The 22,939-nt window shown below is 46.1% G+C and overlaps 1 protein-coding gene across 6 annotated transcripts in view; it reads left to right on the top strand.

Moving 5' to 3' along the window:
- KLHL13 (kelch like family member 13) overlaps nucleotides 1–22,939 on the top strand; it is a 155,201-nt gene that overhangs the window by 50,575 nt on the left and 81,687 nt on the right. The window contains exon 2 of one of the 6 annotated variants that reach the window (XM_075007525.1): nucleotides 20,634–20,669. The exons of the other annotated variants lie outside the window; for them this stretch is intronic. The gene's annotated coding sequence lies outside the window, so the exon portion shown is untranslated. The remainder of the gene's footprint in view (nucleotides 1–20,633; nucleotides 20,670–22,939) is intronic. 6 annotated transcript variants of the gene reach the window in all.

Genomic DNA, 22,939 nt, shown 5'->3' with positions numbered 1-22,939 from the left:
ATTTAAGCCCATTAGTCCTTGTTCTACTTTTGGTAGACACAGAACTGTTTTATCATCTTTTTGGGAATATATTAAGAGCTGTTATGGACTTGCCAGATGGTGTTGCAGTCTTTTCTCAAGACTAAATATACTAGGTGTGGTGTGTTTGTTTTTTTTTTTTTTTTTTTAAAACTTTCTTTATAAATCAGGTTTTCTAAATTGTGTGTTGCTCTTTTCTGGACTTTCTTCAATTGGTCCATATCTTTGCTAAATTGTGACATCTGGAATTGGACACCACACTCCAGCTTGAGGCCTCAGAAGTGCCTACTACAGCAGGACAGCTACCTCCTATGTCTTGTATTTGACACACCTGTTAATATATTACATAATATTAGCCTTTTCACAGTTGCATCTAATTGTTGAGTCATATGATCTACTCCCACCCACAGATTCTTTTCAGCAGTACTGTTGCCTACCTTGTTTGTTCCCCTTTTTGTAGTTGGGAATTTGAATTTCCTTCCTAAGTGAAATATTTAGCACTTTTATAGAATCTCATCTCATTAATTTTAGACTAATTCTTCAATTTGCTAGTATCATTTTGAGTACTAATCCTATCCTCCAGAACACTTGCAACGCTTTCCAACTTGGTGTCATTCACAATTTTTTAAGCATGCTCTCCCTTCCATCATCCAAGTCATTAGTGAAAATATTGACTACTAATGAACCAACGACAGACACTTGCAGGTTATACTAGACACAGTCTGAGTTTGACAGAGAACAATTGATAACTAGTTGTTGAGTATGGGCTTTGAATCCATTGTGCACAGCAATTAAATTTCAACTATGCCACGTTTTCCTAAGTTGTGAGATCGTGTCAAAAGTTTTATTAAAACCAAGGTATGTCATATTTACTGATTTTTTTTCCCCTCCCCCCCGCCCCGACCCATCCACTAAGCCAGTAACCTTGACAAAGAAGGATAAGAACACAAGAATGGCCATTACTGGGTCAGAGCAAAGGTCCTTCTAGCCTAGCCGTCGGTCTGCCAACAGTGGCCAGTGCCAGGTGCTCCAGAGGGGGTGGTCCGAAGACAATGATCAAAGGACTTGTCTCCTGCTGTCCATCTCCAGCCTCTGACAGACAGAGACCAGGGACACCATTCCTACCCCTGGCTAATAGCCTTTTATGGACCTAACCTCCATGAATATATGTAGCTCTTCTTTGAACTCTTAAGATGCATCTACACTAGGAACTAACTTTGAAGTTAACTTCGAAGTGAGGTGCTACATTGAAGTAGCCAGCGGAGAGTCTACACACATTTTCCCTTATTTCAAAGTTAACTTTCGAAGTAGGGAGCCCGCTTTAAAGTCCTTATTCCATTCCTGGAAATGGAGTGGTGACCTACTTCAAAGTAGGGTGTGTGCAGAAATAAGCAACTTTAAAGTTATTTTTGCAGTGTAGACACAGCCTAATAGTTCTAGCTTTCACAGCCTCCTCTGGCAAGGCATTCCACAGGTTGACTGGGCACTGTGTGAAAAGGATGGTAGTTTAGTTAGGCATGATTTGTTTTTTGTCTTGTCCTTGGAATCCTATTATCCTCCCTGTGCTTACTAAATAATCAGTTTATAACTTGCTCCTGTATCCTTCCATGTATCTGTCCACTTTTGGCTGACCTCTACTTCTCCAAGTTCTCTTTGTTCTCCTGTTTTGAAGACGGATGCAATGTTTGCCCTTCTCCAGTCCTCTGAAACCTAACCCAATTGTTGTGAGTTCGTGAAGATAATTGCTAAGGGTATTGATGTTGCTTCAGCTAGTTTTTTAAAATGTAAGCTGTGTTTTGATCAGTCCTCCACATTGATTACAAATAACAAACGTGTTACAGTTGGGCACAGTGTAGAGAGAACTTTTTCCATTGAGTGTCTTTAAGAAGTAAGGATGTGGTGTACATTTTATTTTACCATGAGACTCCTGGTAGCTAAAGGAGAAATTTCAGTTTGAAATTTCATGTGCTCATTTTATGTATAAGGTGCCAAATACTTGTACATCAGTGTTCAATTAACAGGGTATGAAACGTGTAGGAAAGGCCATGAATAGAAGCAGATTGTAATAGTAGCTTCATCCCATTTCAGTTTACTTGGAAATAATCAGATGGTGGTAAGTGACACTTTGTCTTGCCCTTTTTTCCATCACTTAATCCTCTGGAGAAATCATAGACTAAGTCAGGAAACACAGTTCTGTGCTCTAGAGGGATATTTAACTGATGAGTGGACATACCAATCATACAGCTACAATTTTTGACTCTTTTTTCGTCTCATAACCATTTTTTTTTTTCTAAAAACAAAACTCCTTATGGTTTTTTTTTTTGTTTTGTTTTGTTTAAAGCCATGGACTGGACTATATTTACAATTGCCGTATCCTTCATAATATAATGCTTCATTTACTTGGAATACTTGTAGTTCAGTTTGCTATGTTTCTAAATTTCCTACAGAGCCACCCATGAGGAGGTTTTTAAATGTTCCAGTCATCTTCATGTATTAGTATACATCAGTCTTAAGGTTTCAAACATTGGTGGATCCTGTTTGAAGCCTATGTCAAAAGAAGACCCATACAACTCCTGTTTTACACGTTAGGGGAAGTCCATCAGACTGATTAAATGTAAATTGGCCGAAGAATCAGAAGAGAGACTTTAGACTGAAATGGCTCCTCCGGGAGTCAGCCTTCTGTTCCCTGGTGGCATCTGACCCGTGCCTAGCACCTTGATGTAGAGTGCTCTGGTCTAGGTAAGAGAGACTGTGGCACTGAGAGAGGATTTGGGTTCCAGAGACTCTTGGCACCACCAGACCTTCTCCAGTGTGATTGCCTGGTGCAGCTCTCTCTTGCTGTTGCTATATAAGACGACGACAACTGCTAGATGTCGCGCTCCACAAAAGCAGTGGAACAAAGAGATGCTACTTGGGAACATCCTGCTCTGACTCCAACTTAACCTGCACCATCAACTCCAGCCTCACTGGAAGATCCATTGAGTCTGGCTCTTGCAAAATCCAGTGTCAGGTGCAGGAGTTGCACTTTTCCTCTGTTTGACACCAGTGAGGCAGCCAGGCACAGTATAGTGATGATACAGTCCCTTGCAATGGCTCCAGCACCACAAAGAAGCACTATTATCAAAGGGCAAGCTGGCTATAATGCAGCACCATTTGCCATCACCTCAGTGCTATCATGCTCTAACAGCTTAGTCACCAAAGTCCGAGTCTTCATTTGACTCGTAAGCGAAGCTGGCACAGCATGACAAGAGTAAGGGCAACCATTGCCTGTGATGCCTTGGCCACTGAGTGGCATACCACCAAGCCCATGGGATGGGGTCCAGATTGTTAGTGGTCTTGGAGGCATGGGCTTCTCCATTGTCCTTGGTACATCAAGAACCTCTGTGAGGCCATGAGCTCAAGGTCTCCTTAGCCTCAGATGATAGGACAAGAAGCAATGGACGTCAGCTGCAGCATTGAATAAACTGAAGTTACATATAGTAAACTCTTGTTTCTCTGGTATTTGATCAAATGAAACTCTCAGATAACCAGCATAACGCCAGTAAACCCTGTGCCATGACCAGCCCCACCCCGCAGACAGTCCTGGGGTGTTGTTTGAGCCTTCCCCAAGCAGAGCAGTGCCAGTTTGGGTGCTCACAGGTCCCTAGCATACATGCAGGGGGTTGGCTGCAGGATGGCAGTCGGGTTCTCTGGGCCACGTGCCCCAACATGCAGCTCTCTCCGTGCTGTGTGGGCAGGTGCTCACCCTGCCTCGCAGCTCTCTGCACCATGTGGCGAGGCACATGCCCTGTCCCGTGGCTCCCTCTGTCCCCAACAAAATGTAAATGGGAAAACAGTTGGGGGAGCTGGCACTGAGGGGGGTCAGTGGGAGGAGCTGAACTTTCTTATGGGGAGGCACTGGCCTCTGCCTCCCTCCAGCTACTCTCTTTTCCTATTGTTCTCCTATTCCATCCATTTTGTTGAACATGCATGAATTTGTATCTAGATACCTAATAACTAAAGTTTCATAATATTGCAGATAAGTATACGTATGAGCTATGTAGGCAGTACTTGTTTTTGTATCTAGTGAACACACTGTGGCTTTAAGTATTCTGTAATTCAGTGTAGTCAATGTAGTTGTGATCATCTTTCTTTTTATTTTTGCTTATCATGGCAGTTACCTTTGCTCAAAATATTTAAACGCTTTGTGATGGGGCGGGGGGGAACTTTTGGGATCTGAAATTTTCAGTTGAACTTTATTCACAGAGGGAACAAAAAACATTCTTTTTAAAATTTGTCCACATAAATCACTCAAACCTTATCTTCACACACTTAATTTATGCAATAACCAGTTTTTCTTAAACCTTATTTTTGAATATAGGCTGGATTAGTTTGTACAGAATGTAAACTCAAAAAAAAAAAATACAGCACTGTTACTGTCTTTGTGCCTGTTTAAGATGCATATTTTTAGGCCAAAAAGGAATAGCTCTACTGTGGAGCTTAGGCTGCAGTGTATTTAGGAGTTATCTACATTTTATGAGCTGAAGTTAAAACGTTTTTAGCCAGCAGTTGTTGATTATCTAAATGAGCTCTTCTAAAATACATGCTCTTTGATACAATGTGAAAATGAACATGCTAGCTTTAAATGTTCCTGTACTCTGTTTAAGAATACCATCTGTTGATAAACCTCAGAACAAGTCCCTGTTTATCATGCCCAGAACATAGTCTTTTGGAGCTAGCTTTTAACCATGACTTAGTTTTCCATAAAGGTGAAAATGGAACAGTTAGATTAATGTTGATCCACTGGGAATACTCTTTTGCAAGGGGATGCATCACATTCCCCATTCCAGGGTAGAATATAGTGGACTAACTTTTTCAAAAGCAAGATAACTGTCTGTGTGGTAGTGTTTAAACTACAGATTTTCTCTGAAATCTTAAAAATCTTGTACCTTATGGGAAACATTGAGGAATATTTTTCTCCCTGTATGCCTGTATTATTTTAAGAGTAGCTTTCTGTTGACTCCATTGCTTTTAGACACTTAAGAGATGTCGTCTAAGATTTAGTGTGCAGTTCACCTGAATGCATAGTAAGGCACACTTCATGATTAGAAGACAAGTGTTCAGAGTAGCAGAGGTTGTAGACTATAAAACATATGAGTCTGTGCTGGAAATATACAATAGTGTTTCTTGAGTAAAAAAGTTCCTTTGTTGTACAAATGGGCTATTAGGTTTTGCCATACGGGGTCTATCAGATTAACGGTGACTTTCTGTGTGAACTGAAATGCAAACTTTAGATGAAAGGGTTTACTTATTTATTGTTTAGTCTAGGTATCTGAACATTTTGCAGGAATATCTTACTCTGAAGAGAAGAAATTCAAACAACTGGGGGGCATGCCACTTTGGGGGGGTGGGGTGTGAAATTTCAAGAGAGGGGCCCAGTGCAATTGGCCACCCCACCTGCCCCTGTGGGTGCCCTTCACTGCCTCCCTGTAGCTTCTGTGCACAGCTGTGCTGTGGTCATGTGTTGTGCTGCATGCTACCCTGCCCCCTTGGTCTCTGCCATCAGTAGAGAGCCAGCTTCATTTCCAGTACCCCCACCCACATGGAGGCCCTCTATTGCCTCCCTGCAGCCTCTCTTGGCTCATCTTCCCTGTGCAGCACTGCTTGCCTCCCTTCTTCCGCTCGCTCTGCTGTCAGCAGAGGGCCAGCATAATTTCTGCCCCCCACCTCCAACTGCCATTTGGCAGAGGCATCTAAATGGAGCTAAAATATGTCCGCTTTTACCCCCAGGGTCCCTTGTTTCAGCTTCCTGAGAGAGTCCAGGTTTTTTTTTTTTAAGTCCAATTATGTTGATGTTTTGTTTAGTTCTTTCACTTTACTTTTTACAAGGTTTCCCTGGAGGGCTGATTAAGCGGGGTGGGGGTGGAGAAGGCTCTTCAAACAGGGAGCTGTTGGTGGGAGGGGGGGCGTGTGTGTGTGTGTGCGCGTGCGCGCGCTCCTCCTAATCTCTTAAAACTGCAAGGTGACTGACCTAGTACTGTTTGAGTTGGGAGGGCTCTTCAGAGTGAACTTTTTGTTTTAATAGCTGCCTGGATGGGCTGGGGAAGACAGTAGGGTGAGCTCTTCAGACCTGCTTTGCCTCCATCTGTATAGTGAGTATCCTCTTTCCCACTAACAGAGAGAAAGCTGTGCTAGTCTATATACAATCAAAAAAAAAAAAAGCAGTCCAGTAGCACTTTAAAGACTGACAAAACAATTTGCTAGGTGATGAGCTTTCATGGGACAGACCCACTTCTTCAGACCACAGCCATACCAGAACAGACTCAATATTTAAGGCACAGAGAACCATTCTGTGCCTTAAATATTGAGTCTGTTCTGGTATGGCTGTGGTCTGAAGAAGTGGGTCTGTCCCATGAAAGCTCATCACTTAATAAATTATTTTGTTAGTCTTTAAAATCTCTTCCAGTATGTGCATTGTCCTTGTACCATTGCAGTTTTATATTGCTGCTTCACATAGACTGGCACATGCCAAAGGGTTTTTTTTTAAATAAACATAACCAAAATTTCTGTTGGTTTGGATTTTGGTGGGGTAGGTGGGAGGGCTGATTGTAAAGAAAGTTTGCTCATCCTGGCCCTAGAGAAACCAATCCTGTCAATTCCTTGAATATAAACTACAGCAAAGTCTTACTGCTTTGGTGATCGTATATATGATTTTAACTGCAGTATGTACTGGTTTGGTACAAGGAACAATGCTCTGCATTTAGGAACCTAATTTCTTCTTGGACATGATGTTGCTACCAAAGTTTGTCTGCAGGTGTTGTTTACGCTACTCTGATTATTTTAGTTTCAGTCTTAGATGCATTGTTATGTGAGCCTGGCCAAGGCCACTCCTCAGACTCCTCCATGGATATGCTGTTAATCTCCTTCATCATATCTTATTGTAAAAGAAAAATTTTAACTTCCATTGCCATCACTTTGTACCACTGTTTCATTGCCTTACTTCAGGGTTCCTTTTGCACCCTGAGGTGTACATAGCAGAAGAGCTGGCAGGAGGAAATGCATAGGAGATGAGTGAATTAAATCTTATCTGCCCTCTGAGTCTTCTGGATTATGTTGTCTCAAAGGCCGGCCTTTGAGACTATACAGAAAAAGGCTGACAGGTCCCTCAATACCTCTTCTGCACAAAGAATAGCAGAACTGTTAAAGTTTATCCCTTATTTTCTGAAGCTTGCCTGTAAGGAATGTGAATGCAGTGAGGCACACAACATGGGAAGTGAGGTGGAGAATTGCTGGGTGTCTTTTTAAAGCTCCACTTTTCTGTCTGTCCTGTTTTTTGTGGCTGCTGGCTGGGTTTCTATTCACCCTCACAACTTCACTACATACATGCCTTGGTTTTCCTCATCTGACAGGGCCGGCATGGTTGGCTAGGAATAAAGCCCCAGTCCTGTTTTATTTAGAGCTGGGCTGGCTAGTAGGGCTGGGACAGCTTGCTCTGACTTCAATTGCTGGCTTGGCTTTAGGTACAGTAGCATAGCCTTGCTGGCCTGTGTTACAGCACACTGAAAATTCTCGTTGGTGCAGATGTATTAGGGGTGAGCTGCCCAGTGTGGATTGGCAAGGTTCTCCTGTGGGGTTATGTGAACAGGCCATCACCTACATTTGCTTTAATCTGAAGCTAGACTAGACATGCATCAGCTGTGCATGATTTAGGAGAAATGATATTAATGCTGGGTGGAAAATGCAAGACTCACCCTTCTGTGTGTAGGTCTAGAAGAATGATGGAATGGAGGGTGGAGTTCATTGAGCCCCTTTATGAATTCGTGCCATTAAAAGAATAGAATATGCACAGACAATTAACAAAACTGCCAGAACGGGTTCCCCAAGAACCTTGAGAGACAAATTCAGTTTTTAAAATTACAAATGTCTTTTGAAAACTTTTTGGGAAGAAAGATGCTTTCGAAATTGGGGCACCTTTTGGAAGGCTACACAGTTATTTTTATTTTGAAATGAGCACTTTCAATGGACCAGGTGGCTGTCATTATGCAAATGAGGTGCTGAATTCATATCAACACCTCATTTGCATTTTTGAAAGGCCGTAATTTACATGCCCCTTCTGAAAGAGAGGGCTAGTGTAGCCATGGCCTGGATGCTATCTCATGGCTTAAGCCAGACTTTGAAACCTGTGCACCTTTTGTGACTTCTTGAAAAGATGGACTTGACTCCAGTGATGCATCTGGCCCAGCCCACAAGCTTGGGATGGGAAGAACTGTGGGTACTCCCGTTCCAGATCTCTGGGACTGCATTAATCAATGACAGGAGACTACTGGAACATGTGATCAGGAATGAACAACAAAATATGCTAAGGAGCATGCCAGCTAACATGGAGTGACAAACCAGCCAGCTGTAGGCTGAAGAGACCCTCCTCTGCACATCCGTCTGTCCTCCTCAACCCCAGTCTCTCCACGTATTCTTAGTTTCTCTCAGTCTTTGTTTGCTCTCTCCCTTTTTTTTAGTTCACTCAGACTGTTTCTGTCACCCTTGCCATGCCTCTGTCCCTGAACTGGGCCTCTACTCCCCCCACCTCCTTCAGCTGCCCTCCTTCCTTCGAGGGCAGGACCATCTCCTCTCACTTTCTGAGGCTACATGGGTACAGGACGAAGACCCCAGATTGTGCAGCTAAAATAGACGTATCTATGCTCTGCCCATAGAGGGGAAGGTCGATGGGAGAGTTTCTCCCATCAACCTCCTTTGCTCCTTGCGTCCTGTGAGGAGTACAGGGGTCAGCTGCAACCTCTGAGAGCTCCATTCTTTGCATGTCCAGACTAGATGCATGAAATCGAACCCCAGAAGATCGGCTCTGATCTGGCTGATCGTCTGTGGTAGTGTAGATGAGCCCTTAGGCAAATAGTCTTTTATTCTGTGTCACTAAGGGGTATGTTTATCAGCTGTGCAATTTCATGATATCTTCGTGAGCATTCAGATCTTGGGCAGAGCACTGACTAGCATGTCTGCCATCCTTCTGTAGTCCCTGTGAATGTCCTCTGAAGGTGTATTGGAAGGCAGTTCGGGAATCTGGACTCATGGAAATGCTGAATATATATCTCAATTCAAGCTTGTCTCTGAGTCATTTATTGCCTATGGTTTGAAACCTGGAATTTAGCATGGCAATCCCTAATGAATAGTAGACACTTTGCTAAACTGCAAAAAAGCAATTATCAGATCATTATGAATGTCTGAAAACACACAGCTGTACATGCACAATGCAGTGATTTTTACAATGGTAATAGATGAGTCGTGTCACAAGGCTTTGATTATTGTAACTCTTTCTCTAAACAGGGTTTATAGCAGAGCATTTCTGCTGACTATAGCTTGTTCTGTATGTGGCAATGCTGCTTTGGTGATTTTTTTGAGTTACAATGGTCAGATGATGCCTACTCAGAATTACAAATACAAGTTGGGTGAGCTAATATCTTCTCTAGAACCAACTTCTGTTGGTGGGAGAAACAAGCTTTCCAGCTTGCTCAGAATTTTTCATGTCTGGGAAAGGTTACAAAGTGGAAATCAATGATGGTCAAATTTAATATCACTTTATACCAGAAATCCACTGACCGCTACTCTTACCTATATGGGTCCTCCTTCCATCCAGGATACAACACACGGTCCTGTTGTTTGCACAGCCAAACCCTAAGATACAACCATATCTACTCCAGTCCCACCAACAGAGACAAAAAACTTCAAGATCTTTACCAAGCATTTGTAAAACTTAACTACCCATCAGGAGATATAAAGAAACAGTGACAGGGCCAGATGAATATCCAGGGGCGAGATACTTCACAATAGGCCCAAGAAGGTAGACAACAGAACTCCACTTGTCATCACCTATAGCCCTCGACATAAACCCCTCCAGCACATTATTGACCGTGTGTTGTCAAGTGGAACATGATCCTTCACTGACCTAGGCAAGGGGTGTTAGGTCTGTTCTTTCTACAGGCAGCTACCCCCCCCCCCCCTCAAGAAAATACTCACAAACAGCCACGCACAGTACTACAGAAACACTAACCCAGGAACCTATCCCTACAACAAACTCTGTTGCCAACTCTGTCCACAAATCCACACTAGACACCCCGGGACAGGACCTAACCACATCTGCTGCAGCATCACGGGCTCATAAACCTGCATATCCACTAATGTGATGTGCGCCATCCTTTGTTTCGGTCTTCACTGAGAAATCTGAAGGAATGCCTGACAGAGAGAATGCTAGTGAAAAAGGGGTAGGTTTAGAAGTTGAAATAAGAAAAGAACAAATTTAAAATTTACTTAGAAAAATTAGATGTCTGCAAATCACCAAGGCCTGATGAAATGCATCCTAGAATCCTGAAGGAGCTGATAGAAGAGGTATCTGAGCCTTTAGCAATCATTTTTGGAAAATCGTGGGAGATGGGAGAGATTCCAGAAGACTGGAAAAGGGCAAATATAGTACCTATTTATAAAAAGGGGAACAAGAATAACCTGGGAAATCACAGGCCAGTCAGCTTAACTTCTGTGCCAGGAAAGATAATGGAGCAGGTCATTAAAGAAATCATCTGCAAGCATTTGGACGGTGGTAAGGTGATAAGGAACAGCCAGCATGGTTTTGTTAAAAACAGATCATGTCAAACCAATCTAATAGCTTTCTTTGATAGAATAACGAGTCTTGTGGATAAGGGAGAAGCAGTGGATGTGATATACCTAGACTTCAGTAAAGCGTTTGACACGGTCTCACATAATATACTTATCAATAAACTACGCAAATACAACTTAGATGGGGCTACTATAAGGTGGGTGAACAACTGGCTGGATAACCGTACCCAGAGAGTAGTTATTAATGGTTTTCAATCCTGCTGGAAAAGTGTAACTAGCGGAGTTCCGCAGGGGTCTGTTTTAGGACCAGTTCTGTTCAATATCTTCATTAATGATTTAGATATTGACATAGAAAGTACACTTATTAAGTTTGCAGATGATACCAAGCTGGGAGGGGTTGCAACTGCTTTGGAGGATAGGGTCATAATTCAAAAGGATCTGGATAAACTGGAGAAATGGGCTGAGGTAAACAAGATGAAGTTTAATAAGGACAAATGCAAAGTGCTCTACTTAGGAAGGAACAATCAGTGTCACACATACAGAATGGGAAAGGACTGCCTAGGAATGAGTACAGCAAAAGGGAATCTAGGGGTTATAGTGGACCACAAGCTAAATATGAGTCAACAGTGTGATGCTGTTGCAAAAAAAGCAAACGTGATTCTAGGATGCATTAACAGGTGTGTTGTGAACAAGACAGGAGAAGTCATTCTCCTGCTCTACTCTGCGTTGGTTAGGCCTCAGCTGGAGTATTGTGTCCAGTTTTGGGCACTGCAGTTCAGGAAGGATGTGGAGAAATTGGAGAGGGTCCACAGGAGAGCAACGAGAATGGTCAAAGGTCTAGAGAACATGACCTATGAAGAAAGGCTGAAAGAATTGGGCTTGTTTAGTTTGGAAAAGAGAAGACTGCGGGGGGGGGGGACATGATAGCAGTTTTCAGGTATCTAAAAGGGTGTCATAAGGCAGAGGGAGGGAACTTGTTCTTCCTTGCCTCTGAGGATAGAACAAGAGGCAATGGACTTAAACTGCAGCAGGGGAGGTTCAGGTTGGACATTAGGAAAAAGTTCCTAACTGTCAGGGTGATCAAACACTGGAACGAATTGCCAAGAGAGGTGGTAGAATCTCCATCACTGGAGATATTTAAGAAGAGGTTGGTTAGATGGCTTTCAGGGATGGTCTAGAAAGTGCTTGGTCCTGCTGTGAGGGCAGGGGGCTGGACTCGATGGCTTCTCGAGGTCCCTTCCAGTCCTACTCTTCTATGATTCTAATTGCCAGCAGTACCCCTCTGCCTTGTACATTGGACAGTCTGGTCAGTCCCTGTGCTGGAGGAAGAAAGGACATAAATCAGACATCAGGAATTGGAATACACATATACCTGTGGGGGTGCTGGGGAGGTTGGCCCCACCCAGCCATGCTGGAGCACCGCCCCCCCCATGAACAGGGGCTGCTCCAGATGGGGTGGAGTGCCCCATCCTGCAGCGCATCCTTGGACTGGGACTGTGACTGTGCTGGGAATGCCATGGGGAGGGTGCTCCAGCATGGCTGGAACACCCCTGGACCGCAGCATGCTGTGGGCAGAGGTGGGTGGCTGGGAAGGTCACTCCGGCCTGGCTGGGCTGGAGTAGCCTCCCTACCTGTCCCTCCTTTAATTGGTTAATGGGTTAACAACATTACATGCTGTGGATTATGATACTGGTTGTCATTTGAGTACTTAGCTGTAGTTTATATCTAAGAACGATAGAAAATTAGGTGTTTTGTAATTGCAACTTGATCTTCTTTTCCATATCCCTTGACGTTGTGAAAACTTTTCTGCCTTCACTGTGTGGCAGTTAAAATTGTTCCCTGAACAAAACATTGGTGGTTCTTCGTGTGGTCCCCGTGGGTGCTCCACAGTAGGTGTCGGGCTCACCCCGGCGCCGCAGATCGGAAATCTTTAGTGGTCTCTGTTGGGTCGTGCATGCGCTGATGCGCGCCGGCCCTTCGCACGCCTTCCCCGCCATGTGCGATCTGGTCCCCGCCAGTTCCTTCTCAGTTGCCAACGGCTGCAGACGGATTCCACTCCGGAGCCAACGCCTGAGAAAGATAAAACTATCTCTTAATTTTGTTTATCTTGTTAATAGTTATTATTCTGATAGTTTTAGTTAGCATTGTTAAAGTTGTTTTCGTTAAATGTAGATATAGTTTAAAAAAAAAAAAAAAAAGGGAGAAAGAAGAACGGAGGCAGCTGCCTTAAGCGGTCTGCTATTCTAAAAGCAGCAAACGTTGTTTTATTCCAGGACTGATTAGCTGTTAAGTGTCCCATTAACGTTCAAAGACTAAATGCCCAGGCTGAGATGTCCTTGCTGGGGTTTAAGAAATGTGTGTCATGCTGCGAGGCCATGCCTGCCTCAGATGGGCATAGCGAGTGCATTCGTTGCCTTGGGGAGACCCACGTTCCACAAAAGTGTCCTCACTGCTCCAAGCTCACGGCCAGAGCCAGAAAAGACAGGGAGATGAGGCTGAAAGTGATTTTATTTGATAAGGCCCTCCAACTTGAACCATCGGAGAAGCCCCATAAGGAGGGGCCCTCAGGGTCGCACAAGAGGAAGGTGGCTTCTCTAACCTCCTCTATACAAAAGAAAAGGAGGTTTTCTCTGGCTTGATCCACGCCGGTAACACCTGCGAGCAGGACGAGCGGAGCCCAGGCCTCTGACCCGCGGGCTGCTCAAAGCAGGATGACCGTACCGCATGCGGCTGCGCTGGAGCTTCCAACCATTAAGCAGTCGGCACCGGGGGCACCGCAGGCGCCAGCATCGGTGGCACTAACTCCCACGGCACCAAGCCCTGGGGCACTGACTGCGCCGGAGCAGGGGTGCCCGGCATGGGACCCAGCAGTGCTGGAGGAAGCTATCCATGCAGCGCCGTGCACAGGGGCACCGAGCGCGGCACCCACAATGGCGCTGAGGTCCCTGGCACGGGAGGGGGCGGCACCTGCTTCGCAGGGATGGGGAAAAGCAAAGTCTAAAACACGGCACCGTAGCCCATCCCTGGAGGCTACTGCGTTGCCGTTATGGCCTAGCTCCCCCCACACCCAGCAATACACCGGACAGCAACGCCAATGGCCTACTTCACACCTCCATTCCCGTTCCTTCAACCACCACCCCCCTGGCTCAGACAACCTTCGCCAATCTCCAGTAGGGACCCCTATGAATACTATCAGAGAGCATCCCCACCACTATCAGCGTCATCACGGAGGTCACGCTCATCTAGACCCCATGCGTACGTTTTCCGATCATGGTCTAGATCCCCATCACCAGGCCCTTGCTCCTGCTGTTATGGCTGTCCCTACCATACTGAACACCGGCACAGGGGGTCCAGATCCCCACCCATACCTCGCCAACCCTCCTTCACACAGTCTCACCCCGTGAGAAGGACACAGCCTCCCCAGGCGGACGTTAGTCCTCAGGCCCTGGACCTCCCCTCTGAATCCTCAGAAGGGCAAGTATATGAACAAATCCAGGAATCAGAGGAATTAGGGGAGGTATATCATAGCGACGCCTCTTCATCCTCCCCAGATGAGGGGACTGTCCCCGGGGATATTCTTCACCCCCCCCCCCCCCCCGGCCGACTTTAGGCAATTCCAAGAACTATTCAAGAGGGTATCACAAACACAGGACATTCACATAGCGGAGGTGCAGGAGAAACATCATAAACTCCTGAAAAATTTAAGACCCCCGGCTTCATCTAAGATCGCTATCCCACTAGACGAAGTGATTATGGAATCAGCCACCAACATATGGCAGACTCCAGCCACTACCCCTCCCACAGATAAGAGGGCGGATAAGAAATACTTTGTTCTAGCCAAGGGCATGGAATTCCTGTTTAGCCACCCCCAACCAAATTCCCTGGTAGTCGAATCATCACAGCAGAGATCCAAGACACCCCAATATAAATCAGGAGGATCAGAAAAAGATGCGAGGAAATTAGACACGTTCGGTAGGAAAGTCTATTCCTCCTCTACCTTACTACTCAGAATGGCAAACTATGCAGCACTCCTGTCAAACCACAACTTCGACAATTATTCCAGACTTACTTCCCTCATGGATTTCCTTCCAGAGGATAAGAAACCAGTGCTAAAAGCGATCGTCCAAGAGGGCTACGAGGCCTCACGAACAGGCGTCCAGATTGCCCTGGACGTGGCGGACACGGCAGCACGCTCCACAGACACAGCAGTGGTAATGTGTGGGGAATCGTGGCTCCAGACGTCCGGCATTCCCAGAGATCTGCAAACAAAAATTGTAGACCTTCCATTTGATAAACAGAAGTTATTCGCAGATTCGACTGACTCTGACTCCAGCAAGGACTCGAGAACCATGCTTAGGACCCTGGGTATATATACCCCTCTGTACAGGAGGAAGAAGTTTTACCCCCCATCAAAGGCTCTACGCTTATCAACCTCAGCGCACACAATACCAACGGAGTTATGACCAAGGGCGCCACCACCAGCAGCTACAGGATAGGGCCCCCAGACAACGCCCCCAACAGGGTCACGCACCCTCAGGGCAAGCCTTGAGAAAGCAAGTTTGACGGGTATGTCAAGGACTGCAATATCAACACCATCCCTCAATGCCAATCCCAACACATGTTCCACCATCGGCTCAAACCGTTCTACTCTCAATGGCAAAACATCGTCACAGACAAATGGGTACTGGAGATTATAGCCATGGGATACACGATTCCCTTCCAATCACTACCTCCACCAAAACCGCCCGCCCAGTCCTTCTTCAAGGACCCCTCTGTTAGCTGGTGGCCGGGTAATGTGCGGTGAGGTACCAACTATGCCCTTGTTACCATACGAGTCTTAAACTGCGAGAGCACGGAGCTCGTTGCTGTGGGCAGCCAGGCCACGCTGACGGATTCCCCTGGGTCCTAAACAACCTAGTTTTTTACTGTTAGAGCAGGGAGCTCCTAGCACTCACCTATGGCCAGGCTGTGGTAACCAAATGGTTAAAGTTCTTTTTATTGTGCCGGCTGTGTTGCAGTGACAAAGAGTAACAGCAGTCAGGCTTAGATCTTAACTAGTTACAAGTTTATTTAAGGTACAGTTATAAGCGTGCGGTTACAAAAGGCTATTGTCTACTTCTTATATGCTAACAAAGTACAGGTGTTAACAAGTTACGTTACAATCCAATACAAAGATATCTGTTACCATCTAACACAATGATATCTTGATACGACATCTAGTTACAGAGCTCTAATTCTTTAACTGTGTGCACCAAAAAAAGGAGACCTTAGCATGGGTATATCTTACCCTCCTTGCATCTCTCGATACCAGCGTAGCCAAGCTGGATCGGTCACTCAATTCCGCGGAAAGACGAATGCGAGGTTGGGCATCCCCAGTTGCGGACCTCAGGAGGCAATCACCTGACCCGACCAGCAGGTAGTTGGTGGAGATGCACTCAGAGTTAGAGTTCTGCTGGGCCCACCTTTATACCCCCTTAGGTTACGTATTCTCTCTCTTATCTATGGTGCCAGATCGTGCTGGTCTGTCTCTTGTGACGCCAGTTTTTACAAGGGCAATTCTTACTTAATTTGCACATGTAAGACAGGATATAAGCAATTTGGGAGTGCAGGGCATTCTTTTGCAGGGGCAGAGATTTCCTCTTCTGGGATGGTATGTGTGTGTGCATCAAATTCATCAATGCCAGCTGGAGTGATTTCCTGAGGTCCCCCCCCTTGTTGACAGTTTGGCCTGTTAGCCTTTTATCTGTACTTTCTGTTTCTCAGGGTCACGATGAGCTAGCACATCTGGGCCTCAATGAGAGACATCAAAGACTGTGCTGTCAGCAGCTGTTTCCGTGCCCTGTGTGCTTGTGAGGCACCTCAGTGGCGGCGGGGGGGGCAGCGAGCAAGCTGGCTTGTAAGGGGGAGACTTTGTCTGGCTACGCCCTCCCACGAGACAAGATTTAAAACAGGAGGTGGACCATCTCATGTTCATAGGGGCAGTGGGGAGAGTTCTGAAACAATTCCGAGGGAAAGGGTTCTACTCCCGGTAGTTCCTAACAGAGAAGAAGAGGGTGGGGGTGGAGACCAATCCTGGACCTATGGGCCCTCAACCAGCATCTGCGCAAACAGCATTTCAGGATGATTACAATTGCCTCCATACTTACGGCATTGGATGATGGAGACTGGTTTGCAGCCCTCGACGTGCAGGACGCGTATTTTCATATAACTATTCACCCAGCACACAGACGTTTCCTCCACTTCACAGTAGGCAGGGAGCACTTCAATACAGAGTTCTTCCATTCGGTCTCTCGTCAGCACCCAGAGTGTTTACCAAAACACTGGCGGTAGTATCAGCTTACCTACACAGACAGGGTGTGTTCATTTTTCCATACCTGGATGACTGCCTACTGAAAGGGGCCTCAAAGGCAGAGGTCCTATGCATGATACACGTCACTACAAACACATTCGCCTCGTTGGGCCTAGTTATCAACCTCTCGAAATCAAAGACCGAGCCTACGCAGAACATAGAGTTCATAGAGGCACGCATAGACTCTACTACATCGAGTGTACGTGCCCGAGGCCTGTTTCCGCGCCATCAAATCCCTGGTACAAGAGATGACGTACAGCCCCACAGTGCCAATCTTAACATGTCTACAACTGTTGGGGCACATGGCAACCACCACATTCGTGGTACAGAATGCCAGGCTGCACATGTAGGGCCTGCAGCATTGGCTGGCGAGCATTTACAAACCAATAGTCCATACCATCCACAGGGCAGTATTGCCCACAGCGGAAGTGCGCAGGTCTCTGGCATGGTGGGCAGATCCCAAGAACTTACTAGTAGGGATGCCCTTCCACAAGCCACAAATCGCAATTTTTTCTTATGACGGACGCATCCCACATGGGATGGGGAGCACACATCGGCAACGAAGTAACTCAGGGGCTATGGTCCCCCATGGAAAAGACATTGCACATACACATATTAGAACTCAGAGCAGTGTTCGACATGTGCAGACGTTTTCGGAAATACCTGCACGGCAAAGTAGTTGGGATAGATACCGACAACACCAGCACCATGTTTTATATCAACCAGCAAGGAGGGGCCAGATCCCGTGCGCTATGCGTGGAGGCAGTCTGGTTGTGGAACTGGTGCATTGCCAACAATATAACGCTGAAAGCCTCATACCTACCCAGTGTCCACAAAGTGAAGGCGGACCAGCTAAGCAGGTGATTTGCACTTACGCACGAGTGGCAGGTCCGTGCCGATCTGCTCCAACAAGTTTTTCACAAATGGGGGGTTCCCCAAATTGATCTGTTTGCCACTTACAACAACAAACAATGCCCTCAGTACTGCTCCAGAGCGGGCATAGGACAGGGATCCTTGGGGGACGCCTTCACGGTGCCATGGAAGGGCCCTCTACTTTATGCATTCCCTCCCATGTCACTCATTCCCAAGGTTCTAGAGAGAGCCAAAAGAGAGAGCACGCATAATATTGATAGTCCCAACCTGGGAACGACAGCAGTGGTTTCCTCTACTTCTGCGCTTGTCATGCCACCCGCCACTCCCCCTACCAGTAGTGCTGGACCTTCTCACGCAGGCTCAGGGGTCCATAGTGCACCCACGCCCTCAAAGACTCCACCTACAGGCGTGGCTAATCCATGGCTCAGCGCCTTAGAGAGCACATGTTTGGAGGGAGTGAAACACGTCTTGGAGTCCAGTCGAAGGACTTCCACCAGAAGGACTTACGCGCAAAAGTGGAAATGATTCATCTCCTGGTGCTCTTCCAAGCAGTTGGCCCCTCAGGGCGTCCCTGTAACTGCAATTCTAGACTACCTGCTGGAGCTAAAACAAGACGGACTCTCCCTATCTTCTCTAAAAGTCCATCTTGCAGCTATATCAGCGTTTCAACATAAAGAGGAAGGACCAACTATATTCGCCCATCCTATGGTCACATGGTTCTTAAAGGGGCTGGTAAACCTGTATCCTCCTTGGAAACCACTATCGCTGTCATGGAATTTGGACTTGGTCCTCCACACGCTGTCGGGACCACCCTTTGAACCATTGGCCACGGTACGCCTCCGGCTATTTACCCTGAACACAACCTTCCTTCTCACCATCACGTCGACCCGCAGGGTGAGCGAACTCGCAGCAATAATGGCAACGCCACCCTGCACAGTATTCTCAAAAGTGGTGATCTTACAATTATACCCGGCTTTCCTTCCAAAGGTTTCCTCAGAGTTCTACGTTAACGAACCAATAGTATTACCCTCATTTTATCCTAAGCCTCACAACTCCAGCAAAGAGGCGCGGCTGCACCTATGGGACGTAAGGAGACAGAACTAAGCCCTTTCAGAAAACGGACAGACTCCTGGTATCTCTCGCACCCAGGTTGAAAGGGGAAGGCCTATCCTCACAAAGAATTTCAAATCACATCGTATCCTGTATAAGGCTGTGCTGTGAGCTCAGTAAGACCCCTCTGCTAGTTCCACCCAGGGCTCACTCCACCAGAGCAATGGCAACGTCGATGGCCTTCTTCAAAGGCATCGCATTAAAAGACATCTGCAGAGCGGCGACTTGGTCATCTTACGACACCTTTGCCAAGCATTATGCCATGCACCGGGTGTTCGATGAGGATACACGCCTATCAACAGCAGTCCTATCAAGGGCAAGCTGCACATAAGCGGACATCCACCTCCTTAATTGGGGTCACTGCTGGGTAGTCACCTACTGTGGAGCACCCACGGGGACCACTCGAAGAAGAAAGAAGTTACTCACCTGTGTAGTAACGATGGTTCTTCGAGATGTGTCCCCGTGGGTGCTCCACTACCCGCCCATCCTCCCTGCTTCGGAGCTCTGTTTTCGTGTTTTTCAGAAGCATCCGGGGCAGTTGGTCAAGGAACCGGTGGGGACCGGATCGCGCATGTGACCGAAGGCATGCGAAGGGCTGGCGTGCATCGGCGCATGCGCGACCCAACGGAGACTGCTAAAGATTTCCGATCTGTGGTGCCGGGGCAAGCCCGACACCTACTGTGGAGCACCCATGGGGACACATCTCGAAGAACCATCGTTACTACACAGGTGAGTAACGTGTGTGTGTGTGTGTGTGTGTGTGTGTGTGTAAGCAAATCTCAACCTCAAGATTGCCTTCACTTTAACAATTTGTGCTTTTAGTTCCTTGGAAAACCCAGCAGGTGTTTCTACAACAAATGTGATACTGAGTGTCCCACTGACTGGTGGAGGGAGGAGGAGCAGAGTGAGACTGATAGGTGTATTGGAAAGTGTGGAAATCCACTTTGGGATGAGTCTAAATGATTTCCTAGAAAAATCAGAGCATGACAGATTTTTATCGGTGTGCTTGTGTTGCTCTCACCAGCAAAGGTACATGCCAGACTGTGGCCAAGTAGTTGTCAATTTTAAACAATTTATAGGTACATCTTATTGTAATCTAGCCATATTTATCTAATGTAGACTTGACATACAATGATGAACCCAGTGAAAGTAAAAATCTGTGTAGATAAAAACAACCAGTTTACTGGAGGTCAGAATGCGATATGGACGGCAGAATGGGAAAATTTGTACTCTTAAGCCAGTAGAGTAGTCCTGTAGCATTTTAAAGACTAACAAAATGATTTATTGGGTGATGAGCTTTCATGGAACAGACCCACTTCTTCAGATCTGAAAATTCTGATAAAAGTAAACTGGCATGACAAGAATTTAACCATGCCAGTTTACTTTTATCAGAATTTTCAGATCTGAAGAAGTGGGTCTGTTCCATGAAAGCTCATCACCCAATAAATCATTTTGTTAGTCTTTAAAGTGCTACAGGACTGCTTTTTGGTTTTGTGAAGATAGACCAACACAGCTGCCTCTCTGTGACTATTCTTAAGATAATATTTCTTAAACTATACTCTGCGGAACACTGGTATTCTGAGACCAACTCGCAGGTGTGCTGTGAGTGTTTGGAAAAATAATTCAACGTTTTACAATGATAACGAGAATGGAAAATTCTGAAGCACAAATTTTATTTCTACAGCCCACAGGAGAAGTAGTAATCTGGCAACACAGCCAAGTTGAGTAACGTTGTGCTAGTCTCTGCTCTCCTGTAATCTTTTCCTGCTTATACAGCGGCTTATTAACTAGCAACAACACATGGTCTATGCGCTACACTGGCATGGTGGCAATGCTGTGAGTCAGCTGCTTGATGTCAGCTAATGTGTGTGGCATGTGATGATTTACTGAATTTATTACTTCCCCTGATATGAGTAAACGGAGTAAGTTTATATTTCTTTTTAAAACAGCCAGAAGTGAGTGAAAAATACTGCTGCTGAGGAACCAGCACCATGAGTGAGAGGAGTAAACTTTCATAGGTGTTCTGCATCAAAATGTTATTGTTTGGTGTTCTTAGGTCTCCGAGTTAAACAAACACTGCTCTGTTCTGCCTCTTAAATCCAGGAATTGCTGAAGTTTATGCGTAAGTGATCATTTAATGAACATACCAGTGTAGACTTGGACATAGGCTTCAGGTAACATTGGTTGGAAAGAAGATGGGGCAGTTTATCTCAGACTTTGTGCAGTATTGCTAAATACTCCATACCATGTTCCTTATTTGAAAGATTATCTAAGGAACATAGTGGATACAAAATGCTTTAAACCAGTGGTGTCCCATAGGAATTCTAAGATTGTCACATTGGTAGGTGTTGTCTTTCCACATTTCTCACTCCCCAGCTCTAAATAAATGTCCTCTCCCTCCACCAGAGCCGGGCACTCCCAGCCGCCCCATTCTAATTCATTTCTGGCCACTCACCAGAGCAGCCAGGCATCTGAAGTCATGGGCTTCTTCCACCAAGCAATGAGGCAGTTGGATGGAGCAGGCAGATGGTATTCCCTGCATGCCACTCTCAGCAGAAACCACATGAGGCTCCAGAGCTGCCTTTGCCACAACGCAGTGTCCTATTCACCACACGTGAAGAGTGGTGAACGCATTGGACCACCCCTGCTTTAAAACTGGAAGTTTAGCCTTCTGCAGAAACTGAGAAAACAACTAGAAAACTGCTGGGCCTTTGTTCTGACTCATTGTAACTCTTCTGTTTATGGTAAACATTTCAGCATTAGCTTGCACCTCTCAGGATGTTAGACACAAAGTTATTTACAGTTTACAATTTCCCTTACACTTCAGTATTTCCATATTTTCTAGTATAGTATTTATGCTTGATTGTGACTCAGATCTTTGACTGCATCTGCTACAATCTACCCATGTTCATCCTTAAATTTAACTGCGTCAGTTTGGGAGCATAATCTTCTTGGCGTATGCGCAACATGCCCCAGGTGGCATGTGACCAGGAGTCATCCCTCTGTTTGGTCCATTTGTTGGATCATTAGTTTGCCTGGCTTGGGCTGGGCTGAGATGAATGCTGAACCATGCCTTGAGGAGCAGAAGAAGTGCACTTCACACTTTTCATCTGGAAACCTCGACATGCTTTACAATGATTAACTTTATTATCCCCATTTAATAATCAGGAAGTGAAGCAGTTTGTATCTGAATAGAGCACTGAGTCAGTTGCAGTGGTACGTGTAGAGCCCAGGTATGGCTGCAGTGGGCAGAGCATAAAAAGTGTTACAAATGTTAATTGACGCTTACCTTTGTACTGCAATCCTATGTGAAATGTCATTTTAATTGACATGTCACTAAAGACAACAGATGACTGTAAAATTGACCTAGACCTGTGTTTCTCAAACTGGGGTCTGTGAGCCCTGCTGACCAGCTCTGCCTCTACCCCTTCCACAACCGCCTGGGGCCTGTGGCTAAGGCAGGCTTACCTGTCCTGGTTCCATGTGACTTCTTGGAAGCAAATGCCAGGTCTGTGCAGCCCCTTGACACATTGGTGGTCCTGGGAGGTTTCACACGCTATCCCTGCCTGAGTGTTGGCTCCACAGCTCCAATTGGGCAGGAAACACAAACGGGGAGCTGTGGGGATGGTGCCTGTGGCCGTGAAGGCAGTGTGTAGAGTCTTACTGGGTACCTGTGCACCCAAGGACTGCAGGGACATGACAGCCGCTTTCTGGGAGCCTTGGTAAGTGCTGTTGACATCGTGAACCATCTTCTGGACTGCAACCTCCTGTTCCAGCCTGGAGTCCCCTCTCACAGCCAGACTCCCTCCCGGAGCTTGCATACCCCTCCCCCCCAACCCAGCTCTGAGCCCTTGCCTGCATTTTAAACCCCTGAGCCTGCCCCCTCAGTCGGAGTTCTTACCCCACACCCCAGCACTCTGCCCCAGCCCAGAGTCCCTATTGGTACCCCATCTCTCTCTCAGATCCTACACCCCACCCTCCCCAGCCCTC

Source organism: Carettochelys insculpta, chromosome 13, assembly GCF_033958435.1.
Source record: "Carettochelys insculpta isolate YL-2023 chromosome 13, ASM3395843v1, whole genome shotgun sequence".
NCBI lineage: Eukaryota > Metazoa > Chordata > Testudines > Carettochelyidae > Carettochelys > Carettochelys insculpta.
Note: the sequence above shows the minus strand (reverse complement) of the source record. Positions and strands in the feature narration are given on the sequence as shown.